Source organism: Macrosteles quadrilineatus, unplaced genomic scaffold (genome assembly GCF_028750875.1).
Source record: "Macrosteles quadrilineatus isolate MER2022 unplaced genomic scaffold, UCM_ALF_1.0 Scaffold_6__1_contigs__length_79288215, whole genome shotgun sequence".
Taxonomy (NCBI): domain Eukaryota; kingdom Metazoa; phylum Arthropoda; class Insecta; order Hemiptera; family Cicadellidae; genus Macrosteles; species Macrosteles quadrilineatus.
Window position 1 is genome coordinate 6021193 of NW_026542599.1, and position 15087 is coordinate 6036279.

The 15087-nt window shown below is 32.8% G+C and overlaps 2 protein-coding genes across 2 annotated transcripts in view; one reads left to right on the forward strand and one right to left on the reverse strand.

Moving 5' to 3' along the window:
- Nucleotides 1–11053, reverse strand: part of LOC128996483 (RNA polymerase II-associated protein 3-like) — a 36070-nt gene extending 25017 nt beyond the window's left edge. Inside the window, exons 1-2 of the mRNA XM_054421846.1 lie at nucleotides 11038–11053; nucleotides 6153–6292 (exon numbers count right to left, since the gene is read on the reverse strand). The gene's annotated coding sequence lies outside the window, so the exon portion shown is untranslated. The remainder of the gene's footprint in view (nucleotides 1–6152; nucleotides 6293–11037) is intronic.
- LOC128996484 (GTP-binding protein REM 1-like) overlaps nucleotides 1–15087 on the forward strand; it is an 85158-nt gene that overhangs the window by 7134 nt on the left and 62937 nt on the right. The window lies entirely within an intron of this gene.

Sequence of the window (15087 nt, forward strand, 5' to 3'; positions counted from 1 at the left end):
TATTAAATATGAATAATACTATAGTTAAAACGGCAGTAAGATTTTACTAACCCTCTAATTTACCCTTATTGAATGCGACTTGCGTTATAAACATTGTGTAGACTTTTATAGTTTGGTTATGACAGGAAACACTTTAATGTATAAGAAATAGTCTGGGTAGCTAAAAAGACCAGAGCCAAAACTTCAATACTTTTCCAGAAATGGCGACCATAGAAAGTAGGTATTTTTAGCCAAGTATGAATGGAGATGAGTGTAGGATGAGTGGCGCGATCTTTTACTCTTGTTAGTGACTAAGGCCGACATTTCCTAGACACAGCTGTCAATTATTAGCCCATACAGCTAATGGCAACTAAGGGACCTACAGTTTATAGTGGAATCCGAACCACATTTTTTCCTTGGTATTAACGAATTGGTCTAATTATCAGGATAGTACTGCGGATAGTCGTAGTACTCACTTGAGCGAACGTTAATCCACACCAGGGAGTATCGCATCTACAGTGCATTCCTATAAATATACACAATTCATGACCTCCTAGTAGCTGGATTACAGGACGACGCCACCGTCCCAGTCTAGGTTATAGTTCTCCCCTTCAAACCTAATGTCTGCTGGTTCAATCCAAAGTGGAGTCGATTCCGGAACAAGTGCCAGTGTGATGCCAATTTATGATGTTTAAGTTGGTACTTGGTAGGTAACAAGACCAGAGCTAATTTAATTGAAAACAAGCTGCTATACCCGTGCTTTGCAACGGGAAGAAAATGTGACCTAGAGAGCTATTCAAGTGGTGCTGATGTGTGTTTTAAAATACAGCAACTCTACGATTTAGTTGGAAAATATAAACTGATTTAAAAAGTGTAATCCTACTTTCAAACCCCTACTTTTGATGTTAATAGATCCAAAAGAACATACCTCCATACGGACACATACCTTAGCATCAATTTCTTCATATTGCTGCTTCATGAATGACATGTTTTACCATAATTCTTCAATTTTAGTCAAGCCTCTTTCCATGTAGCTTACTATATACTATATAAATTACAAATGAAACTTTGAGCAATACTTAAACAAAACTTATACAACCTTTCTTTAAAACCAAACATAATCCTCCTCAATCTTCATTTTTCTAGTAGGCCCTAAATAAACAAACACCAATTCATTGCACTGACCAGCTGTTTCATGAACTAAATTGAATTATATCATTTTAACTTTGGAAATATGCCAGGGGTAGCCCTTTGGAAATTAGCCTGTGGGGCAGAGCCCTTAGGAAATTCGTCCATATCAATACTTTTCGGCAAATCTACACACTCTAAGCTTCATTTTGATGTGCCATATGCCTATATTTTTATTTGGTAAATGACCTTAATCGTTTACATAAAATTTGATTGTACCACTTTAATAATATAATAGATACTCAAATCTCAGATATTTTAAAAATAAAGCCTTATAATATTATATTATTATCAGTACCGTAATGAAAACATAAAAAACACTATTGGAAACTTTTTCAGATACACGACATATTTCATAGCTATGTATCAAGAATTTGAGAAAATAATTAAACTAAACATTTCAACAATTTGACACACAATTGACGAGATACGTTTTACAGCGAATCAACATTTCCTGAATATTTTGACGTAGTAATTCAACAAATCATCGTGTCACAAAGCTGTTCTAAAATGTGGGAAATGTAATTGTAGTGAAATCCAGACATAATATTTCCCAGTCACGTTCCAGAATTCGAGAAACATTAAGGCATTCTCCAACCACTTCCCTCTTCTTGTTCAAAACTGTTTATTAAATCTTAAGAGATGTCTTCCTACAGAAAATGTGTTTAATTTAGAATAATGACAAAAATATACCTCATTTCTCACAAAAATTAACCTTCTTATAAACATATACATATATTTATATATATATTTACCGTATAAAGAGTCAACAGTATAAGTATAATTGTATTATTACAAGTGTTATTTGACGTATGTTTCATTTTACGTACTTTTTAGTCTTACGTTCAAAAATTGGGTTTACGAGCATTCATATGCAATCAGTTCTAAAATTTAATTGTTTCAACCTAAACAGATAATCCTAAAACGTAGCATGTTTAGGATTTGCAGCTAATATTCATAGTAACTATTTATAGTAAATTAATATTTATAACTGAAATCAACTCCCACTAAAGTTGATAGACGTAAAATTGTATTTAACAGCGGCGATCGTTGATTAAAGCCGACGGAAACGGTTAAATGTTTACCAAGTTTGCAATTAAATTCACTGCCTACTTTAAAAGTAAATAAACGCAATCCGATTTCCTTCCTTCCTTGCTCCCTGCTTTGAATTTTTCGATATTTCACGACGATCAATTTGTGATATTTATTATTTTGTGATATTACCCTGTGCTTTGTGCCCAGGGTATTGCAGCAGTTCAGCACATTTGTCTTTTGGAGGAAATTTCAACAAAAAGAAAAACCATAACCACTGATAAGAAGTTCCAGAACAGCTATCACCACAGAAAATAATGCAGTTTCTATAGCCGATGGTATTTTTACAGTATTGAAAAAGTATTTGGTTCAACAAACCATCTAATTTCCATTTTTGAGGTGTTTTAGGTACATCTAATTTTGCCTTTACTTCGACTTGGACCTTAAACTAAAACAGTAACTTTAGAATCTGGTTACGAACTATTACTGTTATTATTCCTGTTAACTCGGTAATGTACTGAATATATTTTAGTTTTCTACTTCTTGCAATGTTTAATGTAGGTTGAAATTTCGGGGCCAACTCGACCGTTTTAACAGTGAAAGATTACCATTTTTTTCAATTTTTGGATTTTTAGAAATATTGTCAATGTTTGATCTCTTTCTGCGACACCCAAACGCCAAGGTGTGTGCATAGTGACGTCAGTGCGAGTAAAACTTGTTTTATTTTACCAAATCATATGTTTTCTTGTAGGCTAATTTTCCAAAGACTTTCAAATGACAATCATTACGAATTAATTAGCATTGAATATATAACACTATTTAGCGTTTTATATCCAATATAGTGTTGTATTCAATATTGAATATAGTCATTAGTCATAGTGTTATACAGCATATTCAATGGTGGTAGTATTAGTATATAGCATTTTGATACTGAGTACCTTTTAATCGAAAAACAGTAAAACAGTAAATATTGTAACTGTGGCTGCCTTAACAGGCAACCTATTTTTAGGTGACAATATACAAATAGTTTTAAGTATAATACCTTTTTTCAGCTCCTACTTATGTTTTATATAATTGAAAATCTCTCATTTAAGTAGCCTTAGTGGAAAATAAATAGTTACAAATAAATCAGCAAGATTGTATTTACATATATTTAACAAAAACAGCACAAAATGGCATATAGCTTAAGTTGTAGAGATTTTATAACACTTTAATGACATACACTAAACATACAGTTCGGCCAAAACTTCTGTGCGCGCGGACAGGTCGCTAGCCCAACTAAAACTTACGGATACCGGTTATTTGCATTGCTGGGGTAGGGGTGAGTGAGTAGTTATACCTTCCGCAAAGATTCGTTCGTTCTTCGTGACGTCCCAATCCAGAGAGCTGAAACCCTACTGGACTGAGGCTGTTTTAGGACTTAGTCCTTTTCAGCCAATAAAAGATTCGTGGCGGCTGAAGGATTAGGACGGTCGGGTGGTGTCCCAGCCCCTAAATTAGCCCTCGCTTGGCTGCTCTGGGGTTTGACAATGAGTCACCCACTGGGCTCAATGCATAGTTGGTCAAATGTTTGTATTTCACCATAATGTGTATTAAATAACGTCATTTTTGTAACCTGCATCAAATAACAAGAACATTGAGCCCAAACCCCAAACACGAAATAATTGCGATGATAGATAAGCATACCACGACACGAAAACGGTTTATTATTTTAAAACAAAATGTATACTTAATATCGTCGCAATTATTTCGTATTATATATAACTAAATAGTGTTATACACGAATACTAGAAAAGCGCATTTGTCTAGTATTCGTGGTGTTATATATTCAATGCTAATTCGTAATGATTGTCATTCGAAAGTCTTTGGAAAATTACAAGAAAACATATGATTTGGTAAAACAAAACACGTTTTACTCGCACTGACGTCACTATGCACACACCTTTCATACGCCTTGCCCAAACGCTACCCTTAGTTAGGAAACAGCTGTCTAACGTGCTAAATAAATACAGCTGTGACACGAGGATACTACTTAGTAAAACCGAATACAATATCAAACCGTTGTGTCTCCATAATATAGATTCAATTAGTGTTATTGATCCTGTGGGCAATGGCATGTGTGGATTCAACTTGCAATTTGGAGAGTGACTCGGTTTATCCTCAACAGGATAGCTTATGTCATCATTCTCACATCATCACAAACATCCCAATGTCATCATACTTAGGCTGTATCATTAGATCATGTGATGGTAGAATCGGTTAGGTATTAGTTGTTGTAGTGAATAAACATGTAATTAGAATTAGGTAGGCCTAATCATTAAGTATTCAAAATACATTAACTGAAAAAAAAACTGTTTAGTACTTTTTCATATTCTACTTATAGTTACAGCTACCTCGTGATTAATCATATGTTATGTCGTTTAGTATATTCAGTTGTACAATACTTAAGTCTCACGAACTGTTATTGATCAGTAAATGTATGCACTTTCAGGGTAGGAATTTTTTACCAATAACCTTATTAACATTATAAAACGTTTAAAAAAAATGGAAACTGAACTGTTCAGAATAAAAGCTTTAGTTTTCCCTTGAAACGAATAACAATAGACGCAGAATATTAAATTACGAATCTACATTGATTAGTTATTTAAATATGAAAAAAATGATATTATAGCTTAACCGACCGAAATTGTTTTTCAGTTTAATTTATGTTTATTTTGTTATTTACTAGTAAATTATAGCAAGAAAGATCCAGTTGTGTAATATAACTTATGATAGCTTAAAAGCGTGATAATTCGTTACCTGGATGACAATCTAGGAGGGTCGAGGTAATTGAAAAGTGTCAAGAGATTTTATAAAAGTTATTTTTGTGCTGCAGCTTTAGATGGCGATGGTTTATTAAATGTACTCGAAAAAATATTATTCTGACGACTTTAAATGACATATCTTTCTCTTTTAATAATTCCACTTCAGCAACTAAACTCCTACGATGCCTCATTAATAGATCAATAAGATTTTGAACAGTAAGTTTCCTGGGTGGTTGGAAATTCACCACTAATTGTTTACGTTTAGCAAACTCCGCATGATAATATTTACAATGCAGTTGAATGCAGCGTGATTCATTCACAGAGATCATTCCAAATCAAACCTACAGCTGTTTACAGCATCACTGTTGTTTGTTAAACAACGCAATGTTTCGCTCTATTTCAACGTCTCAGTTCAAGGTTGCTACGTATGTTCATTGTTTGTTTACTTAATAATGACTGCTCATTATCCTTTTTAATTCAGAGTGAATGATTGGAATATGGTAATATCGTTCATTGGATGTTTAAATAGGCATTGTTTTATATGGATATTTCAAAACGATTATGTTTTGGAAGGATACTGTAAGAGGTGATATTTTCTATGCATATAAGTGGTTACATTTGTCAATGGGTACTAAAGGAGGTGATGTTTTTATTTACATTTCAATGAGTGATATTTGTGGAGGGATTTTTTTATAAATAATGTAAGGATGAAATTTGTTTAAGTGATAATTACTTTCGATGGATGTAGGATATGTTTTATGGAAATTAATATTATATGTCTTTTCGTGGTTTTCGTAAGAAACTATATTGTATATTGATATTATAGCTTAGGCCCAATAAGTGATGATTTTATAATATTTTTTAAGGTTATATTTATTTATAGATGGAGATCGTAAGTAGAATAACTATATTGTTTGTTTCTTATTTGATTAAATACAAGGCAAGGTGAAAGAAGTTAAGTAAATCATGCAATTTAAGGCTTTCAAAAAAACTTATGAACATGAAACAAGAATGCTCATAAAACATGAAAACATGAACATGCAACATGAAAACATAAACACGAAAGCATAACTGACAGAATATACACAATAGATTACTAAATGTAGCCTCCAATACCCTTGAAAGATCGTACAGAAATATATCACTTACCCTCTGAAGTAGGAAAGTGTTTACCCCGTATATGGAGCAAACATGGACTTTTGCCGATAAAAACTTGTGACGGTGTTTACTTTGAAGCAAAATCTCTCATGGCCCCTAAACCCAAAGTTCTCTAAATCTCGAAGGAAGAACTGAAATCACAAATAAACACACTCTTTATACATTTATCACCCTTTTGGAGTAGCTAAAGACAATTTAAAGTTTCTATTCTTTCGGAGTATGATGAATGCGTTGTCATGTTGATCTATTGTTAATCGAACGTTTAAAAGTATAAAGTACAAATTTGTAAAATCCTATCCCCTAATACGAGCTATGTCTGTTTGTCTGTCTGTAAGGAGTGAAAGGATTTTGACTAAATTGTGGAATTATGGACTTATAGCCTTAAAACGTGATCGGTGACAGCTACTACCTCAGGAAAATTCGTATTTCGCTGCACAATTAAAATGAAAAATAAAAAGTTTTAACATTGGCCTTATGGAAGTAACTATGTTGGTAGAACAAAATAACAAGGAAAAAGTAAACAAAAGACTTGTAGTAACATGTGTTCATAACAAGCCATTACAGTACTAGCATATTACAAAATACAGTACAAAGGGAAAACATCAGTTGTAACTACTGAGCAATGATTAGTGATGATTACTCGATACAGGGGAAATAGTTTCAAATAATGATTATTTTACTTAGCCCTCTCCCACAAAAACTGAATCCCCTAAGTACTGAGGCAATATGTTGTTAGCAAACATTAGTTTAGCGGTGAAAAGAATACTCCAAAATGTTATATTTATTTTATATAAAATAGAATTTAAAATGAACCCAATAAACCACAACCAAGCAAGGCTCGGTCCCCCAGTACTATACAAATAAACATCTATTTTTTATAGTTAGTATCAGCATACTCAAATGCAAGCTGGCAAAGCAACATAACTATTGACAATAGGATTTAAGTTTTCTTTTTTATTAATATTTTCACATTATTTGAAATGAAATAACTTAATATTTCTTCAGAAAAACTGAGGTAAATAACTTGTGTCAAGGATCAAAGTTCACAGTTATATAACATTAGATTCATGATATAACAATTTCGGTATGTGGCAAGATAAATAATATACTATACTGTACCATCAATTTTCAAATTGCGAAATCCATCTATCAATGGGTGGTTAAGATTGGGCCCTATTAATAAAAGCTGCTGGATTCAGAGTCATAACTTTTTGAATTTTACACACTATGTTCCAGAAACCTATAACATGTCTATTGACGACGAAAGAAATGTTAGGCCAGGCATTTCTAGATTTGCGATGCTAGGTAAGAATTAAATGGACATAAACTATATTGATATAGTAAAATGTATTTAAAAACTACTTTACAAATAGAAATAGCCATAATCTATTTACTTGGAAAAACTGTTGCAAAAATGTAAGTATCGGAAAACAAAAATAAACAATATAATACCATCGAAATATATGTGGATTTGTTTTTTTTTTCATTTTTATTTAAAATTAGAAATAAACCAAAAATATAAAATACCCCCGCCGCAGCAAACCTGCAGACTTAGCGAATTTCAACTTGTCTGATTACATTTTTACTAAAATATTTCCATAAATAAGACATATTATTCCCTATTTAAATAACATTAGGTTTAACAAGTGCTTAGGTTTGCTGCTACGGGGAAGGTAAAAAGTGTTTTTGACCATACATCAATAGTATAGGATGAAATAAATAAATTTGCCAAATTTTATCAATATATACCCATAAACAAGTAAACTACACCAATTTTAATTTTATCCATAAGAATAACATGGGAATTTTTAATTACACTATTTTTGAATTTTCTCCGTGACCGTTAGGCATACAACAGCGCTTCAATATACTAAATTATTTCTTTTTTTAAGCTCTACAAAATGTTTTAGAAAAAAATCGCATTTTTTTTGTTTTTAGGTTCAAAAATAGGAAAAACCCATTTTTACCCCATAAAACCCACCATAATCCCCCGTTCCCATGGTCCGATTAAGCTGGATCGCGAACTCGTTCGAATAAACGTAGGTTTACACGTTTGTACCAAATTTCATCAAAATCGGATCATTTTTGCTCGAGTTATCGCGCTAACGGACACATATATTTACTAGTGTACATGTTGCTCGAAATCGAGCAATTGCAAATAAGTAAAGCAGTTATTGAAAAACAAATAACTTAAATAAAAACGAATAAAAATCATAATTTCCAATGAATTTAAACGACTCAGCGAATAGATTATGTGCTTGACAAATCTACATAATCAACATTTCTTGTAAATATTTTATTATTTTTCAAAAGCTGATCTGGTTTTTTAGTGTAATCTAGAAATGTTTCCCACTTATAGCCGCATTAGCTTGTCAATGTTGATCTTAGGCAATGATAATGTAGTCTGCATGGTACCACCCATTGTCGCCAGTACGTTTACAAATTTCAGTCTTTTTTTATAGCGATAACATTATGTTTACATTACTTACGAACTACCTGATTCTCTGCATAACCTCTCTGACATAATTGTATTTTCTTCAATTGGAATTAATTTGGCTAGTTATTGTTATAACGTAAACATATTTACCTGGAAAAATGCAAAATTGAAAGGCCTAATGTTGTTCAGGTGGTTTGTTGTTTCCCTTAAATGTGAATAATGCGAATCCTTCAATTAAAGTTTTACTAAGGTTTCTTGGATGTAATCATATTTTTTTTTAAATCACTTGACCTTCATGAAAACTTGTATTTAATGTCCTTGCCTTACCAGTTTAAATCAGCCTTAGAGGGGTTTCCTTTGCCAATTATCATAATGTTAAGTCCATGTTTCCTACAAAATAGTACAGTAGTTTTCGTGGTAAACAAATCGGTTCTTTCAATGATTGCTCAAGTAATACATTACAATGTCAATTGCCCATTCTCGATTTTTTACATTGTAATATGTACGAACGTAAATCAAAATAGTAAATATTTAATTTCAACAAAATCAGTAAATGTACCCAATGCGTTTCATTGATTGAAGAATAAATAACAGCAATTAAATTATACAGCTGATCCAAATGTAAACAATTACATTCTCCATAAGGATAACATGGGAACTTTTAAAGCCACTGGGGCGGAGCCCAAGGGACTTTTTCAAAAATGTAAGGTCAGTTTGCAAATCTACGCGACACGCTCTTTCCAATGAGACGTCAATGGATAAAATCGGTTAAGAAATGGCGGAGGAGTTCAACCGACAAAGTTTCATGTAGCGTATTAATTATATAGATACGGTATATATATATATATATATGAATTTGAACGGATGGTGTTTTTGGCCTCTAGAGACCTCAAAATGAAAAATTAGATCGGTCTCGGGTCCAGGTCTTACCATGAGTACTACGGTAATAGCCCTATATTCCCTATATGGGAAATTCGCTAAAATAAGAATTATCGTTTTTGAGCTAAAATTTAAAAAAGAAAATCAAAACATACTAATGCATTAGTTTTCAATTAATAAAGTTTTAAAAAGATGTACAAAATTGCATTGAGACATCATGTATTTTTTCAACAGAAACCAGAAGCTTGTTTTCTAGCTGGAACTCAAACGTTGGATATTATAGTGGAACACAAGGGAATTGAAGCAAGAGTATTTAGAAAGTATTCAAGAACGTTTTACCGCGAGACATGCTACGCTCTCTTTGACATTAAAGAGAGCTTTCACAATTTTACTTCAACTGCATACATCTCGGCTGAAAATGTTAACTTCGTTAACTTAACCACTCAATTGGAAATATCGTTTCCTTTTTGGTTTCAAGTTTAATTACTTCATTTGTTAGGTTTACTTTAATTTATTTTGTAATGTACTGATAAGAAGGTTTCTAATTAATTGAATACATTTATTCATAGAATATCTTTGAGTTAAATGTATAGATAAAGGCAAAGTGAATGTCCAACTTACATCCTAAGACATCAGGCTCTACCCCAGGTTACTTCAGGTCAGGCCTAGAGGGTGGAATCATATTTGTTTATAGAATCAACTCTTAGAGCCATTGGCGGTATGTCGGCCTTTGGGGACTAAACCCCGGACTTTAACATTAGATCAGTTTTATAATCTCACAAACTAACATAAAACAAGGGCCACCTCTTCATGGAACGCAGAACTTCTATCCTAAATGCGTTGGTTTTTAGCAGTGCTGAATCGACGTAACTCGGGATTTTAGATCCAAACTTTATTTTTAGGTTAAGAATTGTTATTTGTCCGTCTATAAGATAATCCAAGGAAAATCCCCATAGTATTGGAGAATTACCTTAAGTGAAATGTGTTTTTAAAAACTAACAACCATAGCTTAGTTCTTAATTCGTCAAAATAACATAGTTTACCCAATACGAAAATGATACCTATTTAAATTATTATTATTTTACCTATATTGAGTTAAATTATATTCTTCATCTCAAAATCCATTAAGTAAATTGCAAATTGCAGCATGAAATAAATATAATAAACAAATAAAAGAGAGAGTTCTCAAACAAAACATTATTTTAGATTATAATAACGTAGCTAATAAGTTCCCACTTCGTCCGACTCGTCTTAATAAATTACAAGTATTTTATACAAGTCAAAAGAATCAGTGTAATCGGTGTAATCTTGCAACATATTTCTATTATGGTCCTAATCCTCATACATTATCTAAATCAATCAGCTAAAGGTTTTTTACCAGCTTTAATCAATCACCATTATATTTTTTCGTAAGTTAAGGAAGCTATTTAAACGCATTTTACTTGCTAACATAAACAAGTGTACTACTGTACATGTTTACACATAATAAAATACAATTCCATAGAGTAAGTAGTTTGGCTGGTATTTGTATGCTGTACTCTATGTAATGAGGTAAACAACCTGTTAGCTCAGTACACTGTTGTAAGTGGTTGAAGGATGGGTCGTTATGTCCCTTGTGTCCTTGTAGCATCACTTGTATTCTCGTTGTTACTTTCAAACTTGTATGTTTCACAAGCGAAAAAAGTTTCTGTAAAGATTAAATTGCCAACATTAGACTGTGGGTAAATTTTACTGTTTTGTTATAATTAAATAAATAATACAATTTAGTTGGTATTAGAAATCTGAAAGTTAGTTATCAAATGAAAACCTGCTTAAATTAACACTATGTAACATTATCAGAAAATTTGAGTTTGTTAAGATTAATAATTTACTGGTTGAAACTACTTGAAAAGAATAAAAATAACTAGAGGAATAAACACGGACAACTGTGTTCTTTTTTCTTATAAAAAATTGCAACAGCTGGTCCATAGATGGGACCTCAATATCAATGGTAAGAGCTACACACCTTTTACCACTTGTTCAACAATAATAATACTTCACTTTTTAACAAAATAACAGTTTTACAAAAACGGAGTATTTTAGGGGGAAGCTGTTACATTTTAAAAATAAAATTAAGTAGCACATCATTATATGGGGGTTTAAACATAGAATAGCTATGAAATATAGAGTTCTCCCTGATTTCAGTGGCAAGAAACTTTAGAAACACATTACAACCTTGACATTATAGTTATTACATGCTGGCTGCAGACGGTTGATGGTTAACCTGGGATGATAAGGATGTTTGCTGATACGAGCGCAAACATATCACATAATCAATATTCTTGTTAGAATTATCTCTTTAGCGTATCACTCCCCCCGCCACTAACGTTACCAAAACATGATAATAACTAAAACATGTTAGGCTTTTTAGCGATTTGTTGAAATAACCAAACTAGTTGTTAATAACAGTGACACAAAAACTGTTTGTTTCTTTGGCAAAATTGTTTATTACAAAGCCCAATGACTAAGGACAGCTGATTTCAGTAACTGGCAAATTCGACAATATATATTTCTCTAAAACGTAAAAAATAATCAATTACACAATTCTCTTAGATGGAAAAACTAACTGTCCGTATTTCAAACCGAATGTGAACGCAAACTGTGTAAGATTTTGTGAGATTATCTGGGTTACTTACTAAGACCAGGTGTTTCTTTAGCCAGGGCCATTTACTAAAGGTTCATTAATTAAGAACACCTGGTTTCAGTTTATAACTATCACAAAGCTTTTCTTAGGATCGAACCAGCGACCATGTCATTGCTAAACAAGTTATATAACCACTTATAGCTAAATAAATTAATAGTATTATCGTCAATCGGTAGTTTATTGTTAAGCTAATAATCAAACATATTTCATACGCAATCTTGTTATTCAATGGGCTTCATGTTTAATGAATACGACACTTTATTTATATTCTTGCCCTGCATACCGGCTATTTGAACAAACATTTTACAGTTTTTCACGAAATTCCATGTACTAAATAGCGCCCATTACTACTAGTAAATTCAATTTACTATGATTTAATTGTGTTTACGTTTAGTTTAAAGACAACGTTTTTATGAACAAGCATATTAGTACTGTATCTCATTTCCCCGTATTTTCACCATTTCAAAACCCTTGTCGGTGACACCACAGAGTTTTCCTCCAAGCGCATTTGTTTTTATTAAAACATATGTAATATCACTATCCGATAACTTTAAGAGTAGCAGTACCTTACGTGCATCTTTCTAGGAACCGATTGAACATTATTTTGATCTCACACCTACCCCGCAAAAAAATATGCACAAATACATTGTTTGTCTAATGTTTCAACACCGGAAAAAACTACGTGTGTCAACGATCGTGTTTTAAAATCTAAAACACCGACAAAGGTTCTTAACAATAACATTCAGCTAATTTATTTGCCATCATACTCATATTTTTCTCTCAATCTTTCAATAACTGTTTTGCAATAATTGACAACCATTACCGTTTTGGAAGGGATTTCGTGATTGTAAGAATTGAGTAATTGATGAAAGACGTACAAGAGATGCACTCACCCGTGAGGATTTAAGGTGTAATCTATCTCCAGTTAAGCTCTGAACAGGCCTCCAGAGATGCAATCATTTGTTACCTCTATAATTATATCTTTCGTTTTAATTAAATATACTCTAAATACTATACAGCCGGATGTGTAACTGAGGGATACAAATTCTAGACCACTTCTAGATGAGCTAGAGACTTGAAATTTTCGGTGGTCGTAGGTCTAGTGCCCAAACCCCCGGGAAAAATCCGAAAAGTCGCATTTTCAAATTTTAACCCCCCCGAAATTTCGAATTTCCCCCCCCATGTTATTCTTATGGGAAATAACATTGAAAAATACCGAATTTGGTACTCTCATATGAACCGCTTAGAAACGTGCTAGAGACTTCAAATTTGCGTAGTATTGTAGTATGAGATCTTATATTACCGGTGGAGTTTGCAAAAGTCCCATTTTCAAATTTTAACCCCCTAAAAAATCCAAAATGGTGGACCTCTGAAAACGAAAAAAAACACTTTTTTTCAACCGGATGTAGCTCGAAAACGGTAAGAGCTAGAAAAGATTTGAAAGTATATCCAGGAACAGGAATTACATTTTCTACAAAACCCTCCTAGGCGTTTTCCGAAAATCGCACTCCTTCAGCTTCAAAAAACGCCCTACTTTCAAAATTTGGTAAATTTTTATTACATTTTTACCGGTTTTCGCCATGTTTTCATACTGAAATATTTTTTTTTCAAAAACTATTATTGCTTTGTATTCTCCTTGTTTTACTTTAAATTTTACTCTTTACATGTTTTTTCGTAACTTTACTCCTTGACCCCCAAAACTTAATTTTAATCTCAAAATTTGAAGGTTTTTTGCCACTTTTACGAGCCCCGTGTTATTCTTATGGAGAATAAGATTGAAATATAATGACTTTGGTATGGTCATATGAATCGTTTAGAAATGTGCTAGAGACTTGTAATTTGGTAGTATTGTAGTAAGGGATCATAAGCTAATGGTGAAATTTTCAAAAGTCCTTTTTTCAAATTTTAACCCCCCCAAAAATCCAAAATGGCGGACCTCTGAAAACGATAAAACACGTTTTTTTTCAAACGGATTTAGCTCGAAAACAGTAAGAGCTAGAAAAGATTTTAAAGTATATCCAGGAACAGGAATTAAATTTTCTACAAAACCCTCGAATGTGTTTTCCGAAAATCGCACTCTTTCGGGTTCAAAAAACTCCCTACTTTCAAAATTTGGTAAATTTCTTTCAACTTTTTACAGGTTTTCGCTATTTTTTCATACTTAAATCATTCCTTTTTGCAAATATTATTATTGCTTTGTATTCTCCTTACTTTAGTTTAAATTTTACACGATACGTGTTTTTTCGTAACTTTACTCCTTAACCCCCAAAACTTAGGTTTAATGTCAACATTTGAAAGTTTTTACGAGCCCCATGTTATTCTTATGGAGAAAACATTTACCCCATAAAAACCACCATAAGTCCCCGTTCCCATGGTCCGTTTATGCTATAGATTTACTCTGGTTTACTTAAGGTTTTATCTCCCTATCGTATTTACACCCCCCCCCCCCCAAATATTAAATCCCCCCAATGTTATTCTTACAGGTGCATAAGTCTAAATAACGTTTACACATTTCTAGATTAACTGGATATCTGAAATTTTGAATGATTGTAGATCTTGCGCCCTTTCTGAAAAGTGACATTTTACAAATATAACTCCCTCCCCCACGAAATATAGAATCCCCCCCCAATGTTATTCCTACAGGTCCATCGGTCTAAATTAATTTTACCCACTTCTAAAAAAGCTAAAGATCTGAAATTTGGCTCAATTGCAGGTCTTGCGCCATGGCCCATTTCTGTTTACCCCCTACCAAAAAAGGGGGCCTGGGGGCGGAGCCCCCAGCGAGCCAAAGGCGAGTTATACATCTATAATAACCTCTATAATTATATCCAGAGCAGTTCTGGAAATAATATTGATTCGAGACTATGCGATTGTATTTGTAAAAATGTCTCGCAGCACCGAATGTATTTTTAATACGTCCTACACTA